This window comes from Lissotriton helveticus, chromosome 6 (genome assembly GCF_964261635.1).
Source record: "Lissotriton helveticus chromosome 6, aLisHel1.1, whole genome shotgun sequence".
Classification (NCBI taxonomy): domain Eukaryota; kingdom Metazoa; phylum Chordata; class Amphibia; order Caudata; family Salamandridae; genus Lissotriton; species Lissotriton helveticus.
Window position 1 is genome coordinate 2,115,235,597 of NC_136067.1, and position 25,886 is coordinate 2,115,261,482.

At 48.1% G+C, this 25,886-nt stretch overlaps 1 pseudogene across 1 annotated transcript in view; it reads right to left on the minus strand.

Annotated features, from left to right (window-relative positions):
- The window catches only part of LOC144764085 (uncharacterized), a 131,264-nt pseudogene that overhangs the window by 31,850 nt on the left and 73,528 nt on the right, over positions 1-25,886 (minus strand). The window lies entirely within an intron of this gene.

Genomic DNA, 25,886 nt, shown 5'->3' on the forward strand with positions numbered 1-25,886 from the left:
GTTCGGCTGCTTTACTCTGGTCCATCAGCTCGGATCCGAGTAAATGGACAGGTCTCGGAGCCAATACATATCACTAGAGGCACCAGGCAGGGGTGTCCTTTATCTCCCCTGCTTTTCGTGATTGCGACTGAACCTCTTGCGGCGCGATTGCGCCAGCATCACACACACAGGGCAATTGGCTTTACTTCCCGGGCGCTTACAGTGTCTCTATAAGCTGATGATGTGGCCTTGTACATGGTACGCCCCGAAGAGAATTTGGCACCCATGCGGAGGGAGATGGCGCGTTATGGTGCACTCTCTGGGCTGCACACAAATTGGGGCAAATCGGTGCTGTTCCCACTCAACATCTACCCGGCAATCTCCCACTGAATATCCGCTTATATGGGCCTCCGGCCCAGTACGGTACCTGGATATCTGGCTCAGCCCCGACCTCCACTCACTATGGAGCGAAAACTATGGTAGGGCAATATCTTGGATAGACGTCAAAATCAAAAGCTGGAGACACCTTCCGCTATCTCTGGCGGGGCGCCTTGCAGTTATAAAAATGTTGATCCTGCCAAAGCTCCTTTATCTCTTTGTTAACCTACCCATTCCACTGCCTCAAATTTTTTTTTAGGCGATTACTCTCACTAATGATCGAACTGACATGGGCAGGTAAACAGGCGCGCATTCCCTGGGAGGTACTCACGCTGCCCCAGGAGCAGGGAAGCATAGCGGCCCCTGACTTTCGGCTATATGCGTATTGCACGCAGGATCAGTTTCTACAGTTCTGGTTACACCCAACGCCATTTCAGCCGCACGTGGCGCGACAATTGGACAGAGTGGCCCCTACCCCTTTATCGACTGCACTGTTTCACCCCTACAAGAGACCCGGGGCTGAGGTAGACACGGTACAGACACTAAGATGGGCGTGGGATGGGCTGCGCACCCGTGCGGGATTGAAAACATTGTATGCCTCATCCATGCCTTTACAGCAGAATCCATCGCTTCCTCCTTTATCTGACCGGGGAGCGTGTGCCAGACTGGCGGTTCATGGGCTGAAAACTGGGGGGATCTATACCCAGATGACACTTTCCTGTCCCTACAACACATGTGTGAGCCAGAGCCACCGACCGCTGCAGACACACTGCTGTATTACCAGATACGGGCTGCCACTGGGGAAGGTTTTCCAGATTTTCCGGCTGAGCCTCAGGTGTTGCTGACGTTGGAGCACCTGTGCAAGGTGGACTTGGGACGTAAGTTGATCACCAGATTATATCGGATAACACAATGCAACTATCCTATAGTTGTACCTGCAGCAAGGGCAGCTTGGGATCTAGACTTCGACATTACAATTACAGAGGACCAATGGTTCATGGGATGTCAACAAATGTAAAAATGCACAACTAACTATAGGCTCCGTTTGATCCACTTTAGGTACTTACATAGAATGTACCGTACACCGATACAGCTGCACAGAATGGGATTACGCGAGTCCCCGAACTGTTGGAAATGTGGTGACACGGGGTCCTCTTTTTCTCATATAGCATGGTTCTGGCCACCCATAGCACACTTTTGGACTAGCATACTGAAGTTTGTAAAAGACATAACTGGGCTGACTATTCCTTACACCCCGTTGGCCACCTGTTGGGGATCCTAGAGCGTATTCCTCCCAAGAAACGGAAACTGGCGAGTATTCTACTACTAGTGGCTAAACGCCCAATCGCCATACAATGGGGTTCACCGCGCGCACCCACCATCCGGGAATGGGTGACCAGCGTAACGTACTGTCAGACACAGTTGGCACTATACTGGGGATTGCAGCCAGTCAGACTTGGGCCTAAGGATATATGGGAACCCTTTGTGCACTGGTTGTCAACTGCTATTATTGATGTCTAGAGATGAAGGCCTGAAGACGAGGGGTGGGGTCCATTGTGTAAAACTTGAGATGTGATGGGATATAGTAATGGGGATGTATAGATTGCCCGGGGGTGGAGGTGGACGAAGAGATGGGAGATTGTGAGGGCGCCCGTTGTAATTAGCGAGAGCTATGAGACAAACTGTATAACATGTTCACCTTTCGCACTGGAATACTCATGCAGCACTGTTCACTAATCATATATACCTGCAATATGTACGGAAATGTAACCAGAGAGGCACTGTCACATGTGGTTTATGTTGAAAATGTTCTCAATAAAAATCAGTAGAGAATATGAAAGGGAGGTCGCTGGACAGAAATGTCGCTGCTGCCTAAATAAAGTGAGACTTGACATATCCCTCTCTCTTTCTTCAGATCTTTGTCCCCTGGAAATTCTTCAATAGCTGATAAGGATGCACTTATTGAAACACCTTTACTTACTGCACTGCTTGAGTTGCTATTCGACAACTTTAATATATCAAGGTGTTACCAGACATCATATACACGGTTTTGATACTTAAGCTACATAACATTTTGGCTACAAGTGAAAAACAACTGATTGTTAATACTAAAGATCTCAAATTTTACATTAAAGAGGTGCCACAAAAGTTTAAAAAAAGCACTGAGGGAAAGAAGATGGAGTGCATGACCAAGAACTGTAACATAAATAAAATATCTCTACCATATGTAAAGAATATATTGCAAGTCACTGGGAGGTCCATGACTTTATCTTGCAATATCCTTTTAACGTAAACCAGGGGGCAGTTCATACCTTAAATTATTCACAAAGTATTCACACATTTCGAAATATATCAGCAAATGTGTTCTATTATAATCTGTTGCAAATTCCTTTACCACAATAAGTAGTTCTGCCTTCTACATGGTACAGTTGTGTACAGCACCCAAAGAGATGAATGCCTCATATGAACAAAACCATACCACAGAATGCTTGAATCACATGTTTTAAAAAAACACAGATAGGAATTCCTTATAATGACAGCTGATTGACTCAGAGAGGAAGCTTCAGATCTTGAGGTAAAGCAAATATAAGTGTATCTGGTGAGTTATTAATGTAAGCAGGGGCAATTGAAGATGTGCCAGGTGGTCTATACACACAAGTAAATAAATAAATAAATCTGCAGGCCTTGAAGAATAAGGCTTGTTTTCATAGTTGCTCCTATTTATTTGCAGGACTGTTGTATTCCTGCTAGTGAGAGGCTGATTGCACAAACGTGTTAAGAGGGTGCTGTAATTAGCACACGCACACATGCAAATGCCATGGGAAAATCGGTCCTCATAGGACGCTAGTCCTCACAGTGGTGTGTGTCTTGTTTTGTCAGTGTTTACCAACACTGGGAGGAGCTACCAGTGGATGTGAAAAAATGAAACACACACACACTAAAAATACTTAGACTTTGAAATGTACTGATTTATGCAAAGAAGAGGAATCCAAAAATGACCCCGGGTGCAGGTTTGTGTTTCTGCGCAGGTTTGGAATGTGTCACGTGGAAGGTGAGTGAAGGCCCCCGAGGGAGTGAAACACTGGACAAGGATGTCAACAAGAAGCATCGCAGTCTGGCAGAATGAGTGACGTGCCTTGGAATGTGTCACGTGGAAGGTGAGTGAAGGCCCTCGAGGGAGTGAAACGCTGGAGAAGGACGTCAACAAGCAACATTGCAGTCTGGCAGAATGAGTGACTTGCCTTGGAATGTGTCACGTGGAAGGTGAGTGAAGGCCCCCGAGGGAGGGAAACGCTGGAGAAGGACGTCAACAAGCGGCATCGCAGTCTGGCAGAATGAGTGACGTGCCTTGGAATGTGTCACGTGGAAGGTGAGTGAAGGCCCTCGAGGGAGTGAAACGCTGGAGAAGGACGTCAACAAGAAGCATCGCAGTCTGGCAGAATGAGTGACGTGCCTTGGAATGTGTCACGTGGAAGGTGAGTGAAGGCCCTCGAGGGAGTGAAATGCTGGAGAAGGACGTCAACAAGCAACATTGCAGTCTGGCAGAATGAGTGACTTGCCTTGGAATGTGTCACGTGGAAGGTGAGTAAAGGCCCCCGAGGGAGTGAAACGCTGGAGAAGGACGTCAACAAGCGGCATCGCAGTCTGGCAGAATGAGTGACGTGCCTTGGAATGTGTCACGTGGAAGGTGAGTGAAGGCCCTCGAGGGAGTGAAACGCTGGAGAAGGACGTCAACAAGCAATATTGCAGTCTGGCAGAATGAGTGACTTGCCTTGGAATGTGTCACGTGGAAGGTGAGTGAAGGCCCTCGAGGGAGTGAAACGCTGGAGAAGGACGTCAACAAGCAACATTGCAGTCTGGCAGAATGAGTGACTTGCCTTGGAATGTGTCACGTGGAAGGTGAGTGAAGGCCCTGGAGGGAGTGAAACGCTGGAGAAGGACGTCAACAAGCAACATTGCAGTCTGGCAGAATGAGTGACTTGCCTTGGAATGTGTCACGTGGAAGGTGAGTGAAGGCCCCCGAGGGAGTGAAATGCTGGAGAAGGACGTCAACAAGCGGCATCGCAGTCTGGCAGAATGAGTGACTTGCCTTGGAATGTGTCACGTGGAAGGTGAGTGAAGGCCCTCGAGGGAGTGAAACGCTGGAGAAGGACGTCAACAAGCAACATTGCAGTCTGGCAGAATGAGTGGCTTGCCTTGGAATGTGTCACGTGGAAGGTGAGTGAAGGCCCCCGAGGGAGTGAAACGCTGGAGAAGGACGTCAACAAGCGGCATCGCAGTCTGGCAGAATGAGTGACGTGCCTTGGAATGTGTCACGTGGAAGGTGAGTGAAGGCCCTCGAGGGAGTGAAACGCTGGAGAAGGACGTCAACAAGCAACATTGCAGTCTGGCAGAATGAGTGACTTGCCTTGGTATGTGTCACGTGGAAGGTGAGTGAAGGCCCCCGAGGGAGTGAAACGCTGGAGAAGGACGTCAACAAGCGGCATCGCAGTCTGGCAGAATGAGTGACGTGCCTTGGAATGTGTCACGTGGAAGGTGAGTGAAGGCCCTCGAGGGAGTGAAACGCTGGAGAAGGACGTCAACAAGCAACATTGCAGTCTGGCAGAATGAGTGACTTGCCTTGGAATGTGTCACGTGGAAGGGGAGTGAAGGCCCCCGTGGGAGTGAAACGCTGGAGAAGGACGTCAACAAGCGGCATCGCAGTCTGGCAGAATGAGTGACGTGCCTTGGAATGTGTCACGTGGAAGGTGAGTGAAGGCCCCCGAGGGAGTGAAACGCTGGTGAATGACGTCAACAAGCAGCATCGCAGTCTGGCAGAATGAGTGACGTGCCTTGGAATGTGTCACGTGGAAGGTGAGTGAAGGCCCTCGAGGGAGTGAAACGCTGGAGAAGGACGTCAACAAGCAACATTGCAGTCTGGCAGAATGAGTGACTTGCCTTGGAATGTGTCACGTGGAAGGTGAGTGAAGGCCCCCGAGGGAGTGAAACGCTGGAGAAGGACGTCAACAAGCGGCATCCCAGTCTGGCAGAATGAGTGACGTGCCTTGGAATGTGTCACGTGGAAGGTGAGTGAAGGCCCTCGAGGGAGTGAAACGCTGGAGAAGGACGTCAACAAGCAACATTGCAGTCTGGCAGAATGAGTGACTTGCCTTGGAATGTGTCACGTGGAAGGTGAGTGAAGGCCCCCGAGGGAGTGAAACGCTGGAGAAGGACGTCAACAAGCGGCATCGCAGTCTGGCAGAATGAGTGACGTGCCTTGGAATGTGTCACGTGGAAGGTGAGTGAAGGCCCCCGAGGGAGTGAAACGCTGGTGAATGACGTCAACAAGCAGCATCGCAGTCTGGCAGAATGAGTGACGTGCCTTGGAATTCCTGCCACAGACGCCCAAGTCTCATGACAACGAACAAATGCCCCTGTGACCCACATATGAATGTGAGGGGAGGCTACCAGCAGCACAACATGAGACAGACAGGGAACCCATTACCAGCAGAGCAACATGAGACAGACAGGGAACCCATTACCAGCAGAGCAACATGAGACAGACAGGGAGCCCATTACCAGCAGAGCAACATGAGACAGGCAGGGAACCCATTACCAGCAGAGCAACATGAGACAGACAGGGAACCCATTACCAGCAGAGCAACATGAGACAGACAGGGAACCCATTACCAGCAGAGCAACATGAGACAGGCAGGGAGCCCATTACCAGCAGAGCAACATGAGACAGACAGGGAACCCATTACCAGCAGAGCAAAATGAGACAGACAGGGAGCCCATTACCAGCAGAGCAACATGAGACAGACAGGGAACTGTTAGAACTGGCTATTTCTGGTAGGCTAAGGCGGACGCCAAAGCCAGGCAGAAACCACCAATCTAGTCAGGGCAAGGAAGTCACACGCCAAGATAACCCCTGCTCACCCCCTTGGTAGCTTGGCACGAGCAGTCTAGGCTAAACTCGGAGGCAATGTGTAAAGCATTTGCGTCAGCGCACAATAGCAACAACATACTAGGTACACCACAAAAGAGACTCCACACAAGGTTATTATAAAAATACCTTTTGTATTGTAAAAGCACATCAGATAAAATCACACATATACATGGTGCCAATTGGCACGGGCAATATTCACATGGGATTATTCACAAGACAGGGCCACATGGGCCACTGTCATAATCAACACTTTCCGAAATAGAAATACTTGTCAGAAATTAGAATAAAAGAATATAAAAATCACTGTAGCACAAAGTAACAGTTATGAATCACGTCCAGTAACTACTGGGAACAGGTAAGTACACACTACGCAACCCTAAACACCTTAGGAGCAGGTCACGCAGGTACCCAGGACCTCACTAGGACCACCTGTACTAGAAAGAACAACCACCTAAGGATGAAATCCACTTAGGGGTATAGCTCAAAACACACTACCCATGATGCATGAATATACATTCAGAGGAGTAGTAAAGAAAGAAAACACATGATGTATAGACCTACACATTCAGCGGTGTTCAGGACAGAGCACATGATGCAATTAAAATACATTCAGGGGTGCAGCGCAAGAAGACACATGATGACTAAACATTCAGAGGTGTAGCGCAAGAAGAGAAAGACACATAATGCATGAAACATTCAGAGGTGTCAAAGTAATACAATAGCGCAAAAATCACATGAGGCCTAAAAACCTTCAGAGGTGCAGGAATAACACATGATGCAAGAAATCACATTCAGAGGTGCAATAACCATATGATTGCGCACAAACTCACATAAGCCACCACCTGTGGCAGTCCCTAGGCCAATGGCCTTGTTGGGGCTCAGACGCCCTGAGTCTCAGTGTCAGGGTGCGCTGCCATGCAGCGCCAGTCTCAAAGTACCAAAAAGCCTAAACGTAGCAGGTGCCCACTAAGTGCTGGGCACCTGGAGAACAATAAAACTGCGCCAGGGCCCTCACTGGCCCTTAGGCGCCAACTGCGCCACTGCTGGAGCCACACAGGCTCTGGGCATAGCACATGCCCCAGACGTTGGAGCCACAGAGGCTCTAAAGCAATGATGCCAACCGTTGGAGCCACACAGGCTCTTAAAACACCGATGCCCCCATGAGCCTCACCGGACTCTAGCCCTCACACTCAGGGGCAGGAGGGGACGAGCACCGAAAATATGCCCCGAAGCCCCCCTCTCGAATATGGCCCTCTCGGGAGCCAAACGGGCTCGTAAACATAATGCGGCCCCTCTGAGCCTCTCTAGGCTCATGCACGTTGGGGCGACCCACTGCCAACTGGGGCCGCCCTTGAAGGCTTTGCAATGCGTTGGGGCGACCCACTGCCAACGGGGCCGCCCTTACTCGGCGCCTTGACCGGCACCGCACGGAGCTTTCCCCCCCGCAGCCCTTCACTCACCGGCTCTGCTGCGGGGAGGCTCCATCATCGCGCCGCTCAGCTTCCTCACTCTGCCCAGCCCTCCGCCCAGACTCACCGGGTCTCCTGCGCGGCCGGGGCGGGGCTCGGCGGCAACGGAGGAGCTCCTGCTCCTCGCAGACTCTCCTCGCTTGGCCCGGTCCCCCGTCTCGGGACCGGGACGCAGAGTGGAGCCAGCCAGGCTCCCGGGCAGTCTCTTCTCCCGTTGCAGGGCTCCCTCGGCACACGGGAGCCCTGTTAACCGGCCGCCATGCGTCTCGGCGCCTTCCTCCTCCTCTCACTGCAGATCACGAGCGATGGGCCAATCCCATCGCGGCTCCTTCGGCGAGCCCCCAGTGACACGCCTTCTTCGGCCAATCGGAGCGCGGCTCTCGGGGACAGGCCTCCTGCCACGGCCAATCAGAGCGCGGCTCCTGCCGAGGGACGGCCAATCAGGTCGCGGCCCCTTCGTGGCTTCGTCCACGGCCGTGCACAGGCAAACGGCGGCTCCTGGACCCCTTTAGGCCCCCGGGCAGCGACAATCACGGCGTGGGCAGCCGAAGTTGAATAAACCAAAGAAAATAAGCGAGGTGGGCACTCGCCAGGGCGGGCAACGCGCCCCTCAGCGCTATAAGCAAGATAAAGCGCTCTTCCAGGACTGCGAGCACCCAAGCGCTCCCAAGGTGCTAGATCACAAAGTCCCAAGGTCCTTCCAGCAATGCAGCTCCACCATGCTGCACAAAGGTCCCAGAGAGTCCCAGGGGGCTAAGCAAAGTCCCCCCTTCAGCCCAGGCAGGGCAGAAGGGTCCCCCAGGAGTCCAGGAATCCAGGCACCCAGGGGCTGGGCAGCGCCCACCCCTGGTAGATCCAAGTCAGCCACAAGAGCTAGCACAAGAACAAGTTGGAAGGAGACTCATACCCTTCTTATACCCAGAAATGCCTTTGAAGTACTTCGTGCAAGGGACCCTGAGTGCTGGAATGTTTCTGGTTTTCGTCTTCCTGACAGCTTCAGGGCCAGAGGTGACAGTGAGCCGTCAGGATGGAGAGCTAGCAGGGTGGGCGGCAGGCACAGCCCGGCACCACCAGACGCTCTTTCCTCCCATCCCTGACAGCAGAGGGGCCTTTCATCCACGGCTGACTCAGACCCCCTCCTCTGGGGCCTTGCAGACCCTGCAGACCCTGTCCTACTCAAACCGGACAGTCCATCCACCAGCAGGTCCAGGCACTCCTGGGCAGACTCACCAGCCAATCACACGCTAGCACCAACTTACACAATTATGCCAACTTCCAAAAGTGGTACTTCTAGACTAGACACAGTCATGCTGCATACATCATTTTGCAGCATTCATTCTCACGAGTTCACACATATCAAACTCGACCCTGCACTCCCCACGCATCAGGAATCTACCATGGGCATACATATTCCCCATTCATTCCTATGGGAGGGCAGGCCATTCACCCTTCATACAGAGAGCTCCAGCACTTTACACTGTACCACAGTGAAAAAAGTGCGCAGAGGCCTAGAATCACCAACACCAGGTTCCAGAAACAGGCTAGGAAAAAGCAAAAAGTCTAGGGGTGAACCTGCCCAAAGGGCCGGGTCCAACACAGCCCCCTTCCAGCCAAAACGCAGGGTAGACCAATCACTCCACTGATGGGCTTCACTGCTTTGGGCGACAAAAACCACGGACACGGCCCTGCACGGCAGGGACAACCTCCGGTTTTTCGCCACTCTGAACCTACCTGGTTACCTCTAAACAATAACTCCCTGACACAACTAGGATACCCCACTGGTACTCCCTAGTCATCCACAGCCAAGACCATCCAAATCACAGGTCCTAACCAATCCACAGAGCGGGGGGCAATAACCCCTGGCACACAATAGCCATTCTCCACTCTCTCTCTCAGTGTAGCTACAACTACCGCTGATCCAACAACCTAGGGTCCACACCCCCAAGCTGACCAGAGGTCTCGGGTAAGAATGCCCCACCCTACCTCTACTTCTGGGTTTCCGCACCCTCACAGAGAAGCATTCACCAGAACACAAGTCTCCTACCAGATCAGGACCTCACTCCATCACTGGTCTACCACCTGGAAACTATTTCACTTCTGAGGTACAAAGCACACAGCACAATTCCTCTTCAAGCAGGTGGGGGGACACAGCACACCGCAAAGCCCACTTTCCTCTACCTTAGTGGAAACATCAAACTGCAGGTGAGCCCCAGAACACACAGCAAGGGCAGCCCCCTCAGTCTCTTCAGCTGATCCACTTGGGCAGAGATTCCTCTTGACCTAGAAGTTTCCTAATCTCCCAACCTAAGATCTAAACCCTCAGGTTGCACCGGGGTCAGAAGTAAGGACACCGTCCCTCTGCACCCCCTTCCAGTTCCATGACTACAGGCCCAGTATGTCTCAGGCTAGACAGAGCACACGCCAGCGGCGTATCAGCGACACACTCTCCTCCAGTACTCCCTATCACAGGGTGATTCTCAGTATGTCCCAGGCTAGACAGAGCACACGCCAGCGGCGTATCAGTGACACACTTTCCTTTAGTACTCCCTATCACAGGGTGATTCTCAGTATGTCCAAGGCTAGACAGAGCACACGCCAGCGGCGTATCAGTGACACACTTTCCTCCAGTACTCCTTCCAGGTCAGGCCACACCCCAACCTGGCTTTCCCCCCTCCTCGGGGAACGACCTCCAGAGGCCCCACAAAGGGTCAAGCACTCTAGACGGGCAAATGCTCAGCGAGCCAGGACTTCTGCACCCTCCACTTAGGAGCGGTACTGCCCAACACTAGGACCGCCGGAGTTCTGGTTACAGACACTCCCCGTCCTCTAGACACAGGAAGATCCTCCTCAAATGACCTGTATGTACAGCCTAGGCCCCTGACCTGGCGCTCCCTTAGGGAACCCTCCGGGCCCTGAGATAAGGTTTCAGGCCAACGTGGGACACACCGTCCCACACTCACTCCGCCTCCACTGAGACAGGACGTGAGCCCCTACACCCCTACCATCCTACTGGGATCTAGCTGGGCTACACATGAACCTCTTCACCTACACAGGATCAACAGATACACAAGCCACTGCTTTTAGAATCACTCCCTAATGCCACTGCAAGACATCTAGCACACCGCCAGACGTCCACCTTCTTGTCCAGTTCCTCTGCAGGACCTCCTGCACACCACCAGAGGTACACCTCTCATGCAAGCTCTTTAACAAAAAGAAAACTCACACCAACTCCTCCAGTTCAGCACATCACTCATGCGCACACTCCCCCCCCTCGGACTGGTAAGGCAGTTTTTACCACCCCTGATCACTCAACCTGACCACACGTGACACAGGTACCAAACTCTGGGAGCGGGGAATGGGAGTTAACACACTGGACACATTAAAGCTGCCACCACTGGATCCTACCACACTGGGGAATCCAGACACACACACTACACTCAGGGAACAACCACCCTCCTGAGCTAGTCTTTTCTCCTCACACTCCCTCTCTCTCCTATCTACCCACACAGGTACAGGATTTGGGATTGGACAAGGGACCCAGCAAGGGATTCATAATCTATGGGAACCTCCCCCTCTACTGGCGTCCCGCCCTGTCACTTTCTCTCATCTGCCGCTAAACATAAAGCGCAGAAACACATTTGAAAATGACACTCTTGAGGAAAAAAATCAAAACAATAATCCCAAACATGTGACTATCTGAAAAAAACAATTGCAGAGTTTTGTAATGTAGCCAGTTGTCGCTATGGCACTTCGCAAACACAAGTCCAAATCCGCACCGCTGACCCACCAATGTTAGAACTGGCTATTTCTGGTAGGCTAAGGCGGACGCCAAAGCCAGGCAGAAACCACCAATCTAGTCAGGGCAAGGAAGTCACACGCCAAGATAACCCCTGCTCACCCCCTTGGTAGCTTGGCACGAGCAGTCTAGGCTAAACTCGGAGGCAATGTGTAAAGCATTTGCGTCAGCGCACAATAGCAACAACATACTAGGTACACCACAAAAGAGACTCCACACAAGGTTATTATAAAAATACCTTTTGTATTGTAAAAGCACATCAGATAAAATCACACATATACATGGTGCCAATTGGCACGGGCAATATTCACATGGGATTATTCACAAGACAGGGCCACATGGGCCACTGTCATAATCAACACTTTCCGAAATAGAAATACTTGTCAGAAATTAGAATAAAAGAATATAAAAATCACTGTAGCACAAAGTAACAGTTATGAATCACGTCCAGTAACTACTGGGAACAGGTAAGTACACACTACGCAACCCTAAACACCTTAGGAGCATGTCACGCAGGTACCCAGGACCTCACTAGGACCACCTGTACTAGAAAGAACAACCACCTAAGGATGAAATCCACTTAGGGGTATAGCTCAAAACACACTACCCATGATGCATGAATATACATTCAGAGGAGTAGTAAAGAAAGAAAACACATGATGTATAGACCTACACATTCAGCGGTGTTCAGGACAGAGCACATGATGCAATTAAAATACATTCAGGGGTGCAGCGCAAGAAGACACATGATGACTAAACATTCAGAGGTGTAGCGCAAGAAGAGAAAGACACATAATGCATGAAACATTCAGAGGTGTCAAAGTAATACAATAGCGCAAAAATCACATGAGGCCTAAAAACCTTCAGAGGTGCAGGAATAACACATGATGCAAGAAATCACATTCAGAGGTGCAATAACCATATGATTGCGCACAAACTCACATAAGCCACCACCTGTGGCAGTCCCTAGGCCAATGGCCTTGTTGGGGCTCAGACGCCCTGAGTCTCAGTGTCAGGGTGCGCTGCCATGCAGCGCCAGTCTCAAAGTACCAAAAAGCCTAAACGTAGCAGGTGCCCACTAAGTGCTGGGCACCTGGAGAACAATAAAACTGCGCCAGGGCCCTCACTGGCCCTTAGGCGCCAACTGCGCCACTGCTGGAGCCACACAGGCTCTGGGCATAGCACATGCCCCAGACGTTGGAGCCACAGAGGCTCTAAAGCAATGATGCCAACCGTTGGAGCCACACAGGCTCTTAAAACACCGATGCCCCCATGAGCCTCACCGGACTCTAGCCCTAACACTCAGGGGCAGGAGGGGACGAGCACCGAAAATATGCCCCGAAGCCCCCCTCTCGAATATGGCCCTCTCGGGAGCCAAACGGGCTCGTAAACATAATGCGGCCCCTCTGAGCCTCTCTAGGCTCATGCGCGTTGGGGCGACCCACTGCCAACTGGGGCCGCCCTTGAAGGCTTTGCAATGCGTTGGGGCGACCCACTGCCAACGGGGCCGCCCTTACTCGGCGCCTTGACCGGCACCGCACGGAGCTTTCCCCCCCGCAGCCCTTCACTCACCGGCTCTGCTGCGGGGAGGCTCCATCATCGCGCCGCTCAGCTTCCTCACTCTGCCCAGCCCTCCGCCCAGACTCAGCGGGTCTCCTGCGCGGCGGGGGCAGGGCTCGGCGGCAACGGAGGAGCTCCTGCTCCTCGCAGACTCTCCTCGCTTGGCCCGGTCCCCCGTCTCGGGACCGGGATGCAGAGTGGAGCCAGCCAGGCTCCCGGGCAGTCTCTTCTCCCGTTGCAGGGCTCCCTCGGCACACGGGAGCCCTGTTAACCGGCCGCCATGCGTCTCGGCGCCTTCCTCCTCCTCTCACTCCAGGTCACGAGCGATGGGCCAATCCCATCGCGGCTCCTTCGGCGAGCCCCCAGTGACACGCCTTCTTCGGCCAATCGGAGCGCGGCTCTCGGGGACAGGCCTCCTGCCACGGCCAATCAGAGCGCGGCTCCTGCCGAGGGACGGCCAATCAGGTCGCGGCCCCTTCGTGGCTTCGTCCACGGCCGTGCACAGGCAAACGGCGGCTCCTGGACCCCTTTAGGCCCCCGGGCAGCGACAATCACGGCGTGGGCAGCCGAAGTTGAATAAACCAAAGAAAATAAGCGAGGTGGGCACTCGCCAGGGCGGGCAACGCGCGCCTCAGCGCTATAAGCAAGATAAAGCGCTCTTCCAGGACTGCGAGCACCCAAGCGCTCCCAAGGCGCTAGATCACAAAGTCCCAAGGTCCTTCCAGCAATGCAGCTCCACCATGCTGCACAAAGGTCCCAGAGAGTCCCAGGGGGCTAAGCAAAGTCCCCCCTTCAGCCCAGGCAGGGCAGAAGGGTCCCCCAGGAGTCCAGGAATCCAGGCACCCAGGGGCTGGGCAGCGCCCACCCCTGGTAGATCCAAGTCAGCCACAAGAGCTAGCACAAGAACAAGTTGGAAGGAGACTCATACCCTTCTTATACCCAGAAATGCCTTTGAAGTACTTCGTGCAAGGGACCCTGAGTGCTGGAATGTTTCTGGTTTTCGTCTTCCTGACAGCTTCAGGGCCAGAGGTGACAGTGAGCCGTCAGGATGGAGAGCTAGCAGGGTGGGCGGCAGGCACAGCCCGGCACCACCAGACGCTCTTTCCTCCCATCCCTGACAGCAGAGGGGCCTTTCATCCACGGCTGACTCAGACCCCCTCCTCTGGGGCCTTGCAGACCCTGCAGACCCTGTCCTACTCAAACCGGACAGTCCATCCACCAGCAGGTCCAGGCACTCCTGGGCAGACTCACCAGCCAATCACACGCTAGCACCAACTTACACAATTATGCCAACTTCCAAAAGTGGTACTTCTAGACTAGACACAGTCATGCTGCATACATCATTTTGCAGCATTCATTCTCACGAGTTCACACATATCAAACTCGACCCTGCACTCCCCACGCATCAGGAATCTACCATGGGCATACATATTCCCCATTCATTCCTATGGGAGGGCAGGCCATTCACCCTTCATACAGAGAGCTCCAGCACTTTACACTGTACCACAGTGAAAAAAGTGCGCAGAGGCCTAGAATCACCAACACCAGGTTCCAGAAACAGGCTAGGAAAAAGCAAAAAGTCTAGGGGTGAACCTGCCCAAAGGGCCGGGTCCAACAGGAACCCATTACCAGCAGCGCAACATGAGACAGACAGGGAGCCCATTACCAGCAGCGCAACATGAGACAGACAGGGAACCCATTACCAGCAGCGCAACATGAGACAGACACGGAGCCCATTACCAGCAGCGCAACAAGAGACAGACAGGGAACCCATTACCAGCAGAGCAACATGAGACAGACAGGGAACCCATTACCAGCAGAGCAACAAGAGACAGACAGGGAACCCATTACCAGCAGAGCAGCATGAGACAGACCGGGAAACCATTACTGGAAGCTCCGTGTAACCATAGATCTGAGTGACGCTCAATCTCCAACAAGATATTCCCACCCCAGCTCTTTTAATACTTGATTTTTAATAAATTATTGCCCAAGGCATCAGATGCGTGCCAGGTTTCCCACAATGTACACCAAGCCAAGCATAACAGCATTTAGACGAGAAGCAACACAGAGAGTAGCCTGTCCACATGTTGACAGAGTGCACACTATACGTCTCCCTGCTACAATTAGGTTAATAAAAAACGAGACAATTGTTGCCTCTGGTCAAGAAATAGCGCAGAGAATAAAAGCAGAAAAATAACTGCAGAGATAAACCCTGGCGATTCCAGAGATACGTAGTTAATTAGACTCCATTATAGCTATGAACCAAAAAGGAAGCCCCACGGAGAAGAGTCCATCTTTACACGCCAGGCCCAAGCAGCAGTGACAGCAGGCGGCACCCTCTGACTTCACGCAACTGACAAGCAAGAGAAACGACACCCACCCTTCCTTCAAGCAAACGCACACAAGAAAAAGAAAATGAAGCTGTAGCAGACAACATCTATTTTATGTGAAAGAGGGACAGTCAATCTTCTTTAGATAAAATTTAAATAAAACACAATCACTGTATTTGTATTCTAATTTATATAGTGCTGGCTCTTGGTGATAGGCGCTCCTCAACAGATTTGCGATAGTAAATGTAACAAAAAATAGAATACGGATAAGCGCCACCAATAACCCTGATGGGTTATTACCAATAGTCTTCTCTACTTTCCCTTGCCCCCTCCCCCATCAAGCCCCACATGTTGAAACAAGCACCCCAGTCCCTTTGACGATCTTTAAACTATGGCTCCTGTATGACATATTCATATTTTTTGTAGACATGAGGAGATTAATCGGCAGCTATGTTAAAGACAAGGAACGTCCTGAGCTGCCAAGTAATCTACCGTGTGTACCAAAAATATGAAACTGAAATGTGTAATGTAGCTGGTGCTTTTGCAAAGCACTACGGAATGAAACAACAAGCCCAAGAGCGAGCTGCTGCGAATGCGAGGCTTGAGGCGAACAAAGAGCGACTCCAGCAGGGATCCCCAGAGCGAGAGGATGTGGCTCAGCAGTCAGAGCTGCTGACTTCGGAGCTGGGGATTCGTGTTTGAGCCTCCGCAGTTGGTTCAACATCCTGTGAATGATCCTGGAAATGTTCTTCGCCCTAAAGTGCACTAAAAACCATCTAATAAGCATTGATCAATATCAGAGGGTGTGGTGGGGGCCCACACAAGCACTATCGTGGGAGGGGTTGGGGGTGGAGAGCACAGGAAAATTAAGTGCACAGACTACCGTCCCATCACCAATATCCCCACTCTCGCCAAACTGCTGGAAAAATGCGCACAACTACAATTGACTAAACACATTGAGCAATTCGATCTCCTCAACCCTCACCAGTCAGGTTTCCGAGCAGGACACAGCACAGAAACGGCTATGACTCACATAATTGACGACGCACTTCAAATGCTAGACCAAAATGACACCTGCCTCCTCATCCTTCTTGATCTCTCCTCCGCATTCGACACCGTTAAACATGAGAATCTACTAGAACTACTAAACAAAAGAATGGGCTTATCTGGAACTGTCCTCAAATGGTTCACTTCCTTTCTCCGCAACAGGACGCAGAAATTCAAGAGCAACAACCTGATGTCCACGCCAGTACCTGTAACGCTAGGCGTCCCCCAAGGATCTTCTCTATCCCCAACTTTGTTCAACCTAGTCATGGAACCTCTCACCACTTTGCTACAAGAATCCAATGTACACTTTCACATGTATGCCGATGACACCCAACTTTACCTCAAACTGCAATCACCCAATGACATCCTGCTCCTGAACTCAACGATCAGATGCACCCAATCCTGGCTTGCTGACAATCACCTCAAACTCAATGCCCTGAAAACAGAGTTCCTTCTGATCGCACCTCCAGCGAAGATATCCACCACTAAACATTGGCTTAAACTCCTAACCGCACTCAATGTCCAACCCACCATCGTGGAATCAGCAAAATCTTTAGGCATAACACTCGACACCAACCTCAACATGCAGCAACATATCAGCAAAGCAACAAAGGGAGCGAACTTCCAGATCAATACTCTGAGGAAACTTAAACCCTACCTCCCAGCCAATGACTTCCAAACAGCGGTGCAAGCACTAGTCATCCCACGAATTGAATACGGCATCACCGCCCTCTGCGGACTCCCACTAACTACTACCGCACCACTAAAAGCATCTCTAAATGCTGCAGCGAGACTCATCACGGGGTCAAAAAAGCACTCCCACATCACCCCTGACTTGAAATCCCTGAATTGGTTGCCGTTTGAAGCCAGAATACATCTGAAAATAGCCTGCATGACACACAAGGCGGTACACCTAAACTCACCCGGCTACCTTGCTCAGAAATTGACAATCTCTGGGGGAATCAGAAACACGAGAGGCGCAAACAATCTTCTGCTGAAACCTCGAAGATTCCGGAAGGAGAAAACATACAAGCGCTCTTTCTCAGGAATGGCGCCTAGGATTTGGAACTCACTCCCTCCCGAAACCAGGCTTATCTCTTCCACTACACTCTTCAAAAAAGAAGTAAAAGCTATCCTCATGGCTAAATTCACCTGTACTACTATCTCGAACCCTATCAACACCCTGCGATGATCTGTAGTACTTGCTTGACCCCTTATCTATTTGTACGAGCTGTCTTATCACCCACTTGACTGCTTTGCAGCCACCCAATTGTATTATTTGTACTGTATGATCTACTGATTTACTTATTTTGACTTTGTTCCCTCATGTACCCTTCTGTACTGTGTGAACTATCGATCTACCTATTTGACTTTGTTCCCTCATGTACCCGTCTATGTAAAGCGCTCTGATATCTGCAAAGATCTTGTCCGCGCTATATAAAACTCTGAAATAAATAAATAAATAAATAAATGAGAAGTGAGCAGAGGCAGGCAGGAAAAAAAGATTTAAAAAACAAGCCAAATTACACCTTAGAAGGAAGCCCAAACCAAGCTATCCTACCAAAACAAAGCCCAACTGACGGCGAACTTCTAAAAGAGCCACAAGTTAAATAAACTTAAATAAAATTCAAGCAACAGAGGGGGAAGCACGGCCGGGGAGGCAGCAGTAATGTAACTGTGGCATTGAGAGGGGATAGGACTAACACATGTTTAAATATAAGCAGGTAGGGCGCTGAAGTTGAACACAGGCAAACAATAACAGAGCAGGAATCCAAGCTAAAAAATAGTCCCTCAAGAACAGAAAAAGACCTATAGTATGTATGTATGTATTGGCATTTATATAGCGCACTACTTACCCGTAGGGTCCCAAGGCGCTTCGACCGCTGCGAAACCCTTCCTGGCTTCCCTGAGAGATGGTCCCTTAATGGGTATCTCCAGGGTGAGACCAGGCATCCCCGGCGGTCTGGTGGGGCCGTTAGTGAAGATGAGGCAAGCTAATGCCCAGAGTTGACGAGTGTGATCGCTGATCAGAGTGGGCACCGAGGCGAGAGAATTATCGAGTCCGCTGACCCTGGTCCAGAAACCTGCCGCGCCGGGAATCGAACCCTGGTCCCGGGCCGTCCTCTGCTCTCGGGTCTGCCGCCTCTAACCAGTGAGCCACACTACTTCTCTAGTGGAATGAGACAGTAGTAAGTCCCTGCTCTGTGGGAGGAGCAGAAGAGATAAAGGAGGGACAAGGAGGCAGGACTGACCACTAGCAAGCAGGGATTTTTGAAGGACGCTGACATAGGCAAATGAAAAGCAATGTCAAGAAAGGGGATGGACTTTATGTCCACAGACCGATTACAGCAGGTCTCGTAGAGACAGATGCGCTTTCTAGCTCGACCTAAAAAGACATTGAGAGAGAAAGCGTGTCCTGCCTGCAACATCAGGCAGAAGAAAACCAAATAAGAAAATAGTGCTCCCAAGCTCTAATTAAAGCATATGTGTAACAACTGAAGTAAAAGGGCCAGTCGCCATGGGAGGTTGCAAATGAAGAGGAGACCTGACATAGGAGGGACTAACAAGCCTATTAACCAATCAGAAGCCATATTTAAGACGGACAATGACACAAGCCAATGACAAATATGGGCGGGATTCAATTACATACTCCAATATAGTATGCCTCGTAGAGCAGCACATGCTCAACCTAAAAACATTCAACATTTCAATGGGACTCATGAAATATAGCTTTCATCGCCATGACCATTCTTCATAATTCTGGTGAAATTTACTGTTTAGGTATCTAGAGAGAGAGTACCCCACTATCTCCAGGGAACAGTGTACAGTGACAGTAAGTCAAAGAGGAATCCCTGGGTACACACTCGCTCTACTTTCATACCACTCTAAGTAAACATACAGACTTAAACAGGGAATACTGGTTCAATACACTCTATAAATTAATTATTAATTTCCACACCAAAATTGGAACGTTCACAGTCTGATTTTAATAAAAAACATATACATAAAAAATGTTTAAGCTCTACAGAACAATTAAAATTTCAAAGAGAAATTCTTTGAAAAGGGTAAAATAAAACAATTTATCATGGCATTTCATTACATATATAGCTAAATTCAACTTAAAAATGAAGACAAAGAGAAACACAAATACTATTTCATCAAATCAAGCATTACACATTGAAAAAGTTTTCAGAACCTATTAATAAACAACCCCCTATATTTGCTGTGGCCTATTGATGTTTATGCCACTACTGATTTCTAGATCCAAAGGTCTATAGTTTTTGTACAGGTGTAAACAACAGTATCAATAATACATGTATATCGGTTGCTCACTGGACCCTAGTTGGATTCTCTGTAATGAAAGAATGCGTCGACGCGTTTCGGTGCAAAGCAAATGGTACTGTAGCACCTTCTTCAGGACTTCTGTTTATTGGGGTTACTCGCTTCGGTGAGTGGTGACTTACACACTCTCTGTGGATATACGGGGAGAAAGGTAGGGTATCACTTTTTTTTGCACAAAATAAGTGAACATCACATGATCTTAAACTCTTCTCCTCACATTATATACAATGATATCTTGTTATAATACGTCTCCTACATCTTGTACCTCTTATGATACAGATTTACAGTTCCTAGTCTGTTAACACACTGATAGACATTATCTGATTGTCTTCGAATATACATAATATTGCATTTACTTAACATTTTAGACTTCTCATTACATTAGTGTGTCTTGATATATCTGGTCCCTCCATATCCATTTCGATGTGGAAATAACTAAGGGTAATTTCTGGGGAACGCTCGCTCACATACGAATTGTTACATTCAAGACCCATTCTTACCCCTTATATGTTGGGAAAAGTATCCAAGTGGGTGTATTTGAAATACTCGGATTGCTTCTTCAGTTCTCAATTCTGGGAGGTGGTTGATCCTATAGGGGTATATCAGATGATATCAATATATGGTCTATCCGTTTAATCTATTTCATTAGGTGGTAACTGATCAAAACATTTACCTTTTTCACACAATGTGTGTTTCCCCGTTATGGAATTTCTTCTCTGTTTTTCAAATCTTTAGGTACTTAGCTGTATATCTATATGGGCAGAGAGCGGTATATATATTTTATAACTCCCCTCTTGTAAACTAGATTAAAAGATCTATTCATATGTTCTAATAGAGTTCATTTCTTCCCAGCTTACCTTAAAAATTTATAAAACTCTTCTCGAACGGGCATAGATCTCTGTATCTCCTTCAATGAACTGGATATGTTCTATGGAGGTAAACAGATATATAGATATATTTTTATACCTGCCCGGTTAAACTGCCTCATTTTCGAATCTGTTTTTACTAGGTGCAAGTTAGGTTGATTTATCTAACCCCTTATCTGTATGCTCTCCTCAGGATTATTCAGCTCAAAACATTTATTCTATTTTCTGTTGGGCTGCCCGATTTATAGCACTATGGTCGATCTCTAATTCCCTTCTAATAAATTGGTGTGGCAATGACTTCATATATTTTTACATTATAACCCTTCTGTCTTTTTTTGGGGGGAAAAAACGTATATAGCTTATCCCTATATGCTGTTAAGTAATTTGGATTTCAGCGTTATGTAGACATCCAGTCCTGTGCCTAAGGTTATGGGTTTTAACCCGTTAGTTTACAATATCACATCTTATGGTCATAAATATTAGGGGTAAACCTGCAACATAAAGGGTAGCCTTATCTAATCACTCGTTGTTTTTGCTAAGTCCCATTCCTGCGCTGTTTAATCTACCCCGCCCGGTTTTTAGTAATTATAAGTACTACGCCTCCTCATACGAGCTATTCTATTAGTCCCTTACCTTGTATTTACCGGAGTCACGTCTCTGCCTCGTTCCAACACCATCAGAGGTACAGGTCGTGGCCCGCCTCTTATATACAGGTTAAGTTCAGGCCGATTAATCTCACCTGGGATGCGCGCCCGCGTCTGTAGGGCGTTACTAACTGAAAAGGTGGCGCCATCTTGGAACGGTGTGTATACTGTTGAACCATATAGTTCACTCGTATCGCGTTAGATTCAGGACGGACTAGTATATTTCCAGCGATGTATATTTATTATTAGTACCTCCCCTCTCACTGGTGGTTATATCCGATATTTTAAAATTTTAAAATTTACCGCTCTTCTCTCAGTATAGTTCAAACCACCAAATTCTCTTTAGTTAACGCGCATGCGTGAATACAGCGCGGCTTTCATGTCTGATAGCCCCATCTTTAAATTGAGAGATCCTTATACTCCATGTCTATTGATTTGGACAAGATATTACAAATTTTGCATCCGATTTGGCCAATGTACCTACAATAGTGTCATGTATTTTACTACTGTGACGCCTTGTGTAATTACCAGCTCTTCTTATTTCAGTGACATATGCTTATACGCAATTCCTCCCCTCTTGTTGATGGTTATGTCGATTTTGATCACACCACCTGCTTCCCTTTCGGTGACGCGCATGCGTTAGTACAAAGGGGTTTTCCTATGGAGAGGCGGCATCTTTTAGTGGCCTATTCCTTTTACTATGTGTCCAAATTTTGACTCCGTATAGAATAACGTGCAAAGCTAAGAAAGGGACTGTATTCCACAGTATCATATTTTTCCCTTATTATCCGCAATTCATATCACTTATTGTGATATGGGGCATAGCTCCTGATGTGTAGAATGGCTGCTTTTGTTATGTTAATTCTAATATTTCACAAGATTTAAGTCATGTTCCTTCATATCTCAAGGCTATCCTTATCTATACTCTTCCCTTTATCATGTTGGGTATCCGGTGACTATAGTTGACCTTTCCTGATCGCTTCCTGTTGTCATAGATTTATATCAGGGCTTCCCATTCTTCCCTCGAGTTCAGGCCCTGTCTAATCGTGTTGAATTTCACCATGTACCACTGTTCTTGTTGCTTTCTTCGATTAGTGCTGTTGCCCAATCTGGTCTGTTCTTTTATTCTTTCTAAGATCACCCATCTAAGGTCTTTCTCACTGTGTCCCTGCTCCTTCCAGTGTGCTACTAGTGGTGCGTTTTCTTTATTGTTTTTTATGGCAGACTTATGCTCACCTATTCTCAACCTTACTTCTCTGCCCGTCTCTCCTATATATGCCTGGTCACACGGGCACAGGATCATATATATCACATTTTTAGTTCTACAATTATTCAGCGTTGTGATTTCGTGTGTGCCTCCATTGTGTTCCACCTTCTTGGTGACCATACATGGTTCACATATGCAGCAATGGCCGCATTTGTTATTCCCTACTGCTTTAGTTCCTGTCAGGGTAGTTTGACCTTCTACTAGATCGTCCCTATAAGTATGTACCAGGTTTGACCTCAGATTCTTGTTCTTCCTGTACGCGTACAAAGGGCGTGCTAGGGTGGTTTCTGTACCGTTGTTCAAGATTTTCCAGTTGTGATTTATGATATTCTTCACCTGGTTGGCTATAACTGAGTACTGACTTACCATCACTATTTTATCTAGTGTTTTCTTTCTATCTTTTTTGGTTAGTAGACAGTCCCTGTCATAGTAACGCGCTCTTTTCAGGGAATGTTCAATTAGTTTTTTTGGATAATCTCTTTCCCTGAATTTCTGTTTCATGTCTCCTGCATGTCTATAGAAATCATCTAATTCAGTGCAATTCCTTCTCAGACGAAGAAATTCCCCGAAAGGGATGGAGTCTTTTTGGCTCCTGGGGTGATAGCTGTTGTAGTGCAGGATTGTGTTACGATCTGAATCCTTCTTGTATAGTTCTACCTTAAGCTTTTTGTCTTGATTCTTAATACAGATGTCTAGAAAGTTGACTCTGGACCTGCTATATGACGCTGTAAACTTTAGGTTTATGTCTCCTAAATTGAGCAATGACAAAAATTCTTCTAGGAATTCTATTGTTCCCTGCCAAATAAAAAAAGATGTCATCTATGAAGCGTGCCCAATTCCGGATGTTTTCGTAGTAAAGGCTTACTTCATTATAAATATGTTTATTTTCAAACATGCTCACATATATACAGGCCAGGCTTGGCGCACAGGTTGCGCCCATGCTTGTCCCTTTCCTTTGGATGTAGAGGTCCTTTTTGAATAGGAAGATGTTACTGAGGAGTACCATAGAGACACATTGTACAATGAACTCTTTGTTTCCTCCTACAATGTCCGTCTCTTCCAACAGATTCTTAACTGCCTTGATGGTGTCCTGTTGTGGTATATTTGTGTAGAGTGACTCTACAACGAGAGTCACCATAAGTTCATTTTCACCATCGAATTCCATTCCTTCTACCTTAGCTATCATATCTGCGGTATCCCGGATATACGACCTTTGCTTCTCCTTTGTTTGAGGAACCTGTCTGCGTATTGGCTCAAGGGTTCTAGCAGTGAGTCAATTGATGCAACTATAGGTCTGAGGGGGGGATTGTCAAGGCTTTTGTGGACTTTTGGAAGTCCGTAAAAAGCTGGGGTCTTAGGATTTGTGTTGTTTAAAAACTTCCATTCCTCATCAGTGATGTCTCCTTTCTCTAAGGCTTTTAAGAGCAATATTTCTACGTCTTTTCTCCGTTTATTAAGTCTAGTCTGGGATACCTTCGAGTAGTGTAGAAACAACACCCATTATAAACTTATCCCACAGAGTGCTAACAACCACAGAACAACTAGTCCTGGGGATGGGTTTTAACTTTGTGCCCACTACAGGCATAAATAAATTTCAGTTAGAAAAGGATCTGAGAGCCTTCTTTCGTAAAATCCACCTACGCCGGTTCTTTGAAAATAGACCAACTAGGGAACCGCCACAAGACTCTGGCCTAAGAACCAAGTCTACATTTACCCCTAGCCTAGGGATGGTGGACAAAAATCTAGAGATCTTTGAGTCAATTGTAAAGTTGGAAATAGGCACGCTATTGGAAAAAAAACACTTCCAAGAGCACAACATCACAAAAGATCAAAGAGATGCCATCAATTCCCTGTCCAAAGATACACGCATAACAATAAAACCTGCGGACAAGGGGGGAGGAGTAGTGGCCCTTAACACGGACGATTATGATCAAAGAATAATGACTCTTTTATCCAATGAATTGCACTACTCGAAGGTATCCCAGACTAGACTTAATAAACTGAGAAAAGACGTAGAAATATTGCTCTTAAAAGCCTTAGAGAAAGGAGACATCACTGATGAGGAATGGAAGTTTTTAAACAACACAAATCCTAAGACCCCAGCTTTTTACGGACTTCCAAAAGTCCACAAAAGCCTTGACAATCCCCCCCTCAGACCTATAGTTGCATCAATTGACTCACTGCTAGAACCCTTGAGCCAATACGCAGACAGGTTCCTCAAACCTATAGTGGAGAAGCAAAGGTCGTATATCTGGGATACCGCGGATATGATAGCTAAGGTAGAAGGAATGGAATTCGATGGTGAAAATGAACTTATGGTGACTCTCGATGTAGAGTCACTCTACACATATATACCACAACAGGACACCATCAAGGCAGTTAAGAATCTGTTGGAAGAGACGGACATTGTAGGAGGAAACAAAGAGTTCATTGTACAATGTGTCTCTATAGTACTCCTCAATAACATCTTCCTATTCAAAAAGGACCTCTACATCCAAAGGAAAGGGACAAGCATGGGCGCAACCTGTGCGCCAAGCCTGGCCTGTATATATGTGAGCATGTTTGAAAATAAACATATTTATAATGAAGTAAGCCCGTACTACGAAAACATCCGGAATTGGGCTCGCTTCATAGATGACATCTTTTTTATTTGGCAGGGAACAATAGAATTCCTAGAAGAATTTTTGTCATGGCTCAATTTAGGAGACATAAACCTAAAGTTTACAGCGTCATATAGCAGGTCCAGAGTCAACTTTCTAGACATCTGTATCAAGAATCAAGACAAAAAGCTTAAGGTAGAACTATACAAGAAGGATTCAGATCGTAACACAATCCTGCACTACAACAGCTATCACCCCAGGAGCCAAAAAGACTCCATCCCTTTCGGGGAATTTCTTCGTCTGAGAAGGAATTGTACTGAATTAGATGATTTCTATAGACATGCAGGAGACATGAAACAGAAATTCAGGGAAAGAGGTTATCCAAAAAAACTAATTGAACATTCCCTGAAAAGAGCGCGTTACTATGACAGGGACTGTCTACTAACCAAAAAAGCTAGAAAGAAAACACTAGATAAAATAGTGATGGTAAGTCAGTACTCAGTTATAGCCAACCAGGTGAAGAATATCATAAATCACAACTGGAAAATCTTGAACAACGGTACAGAAACCACCCTAGCACGCCCTTTGTACGCGTACAGGAAGAACAAGAATCTGAGGTCAAACCTGGTACATACTTATAGGGACGATCTAGTAGAAGGTCAAACTACCCTGACAGGAA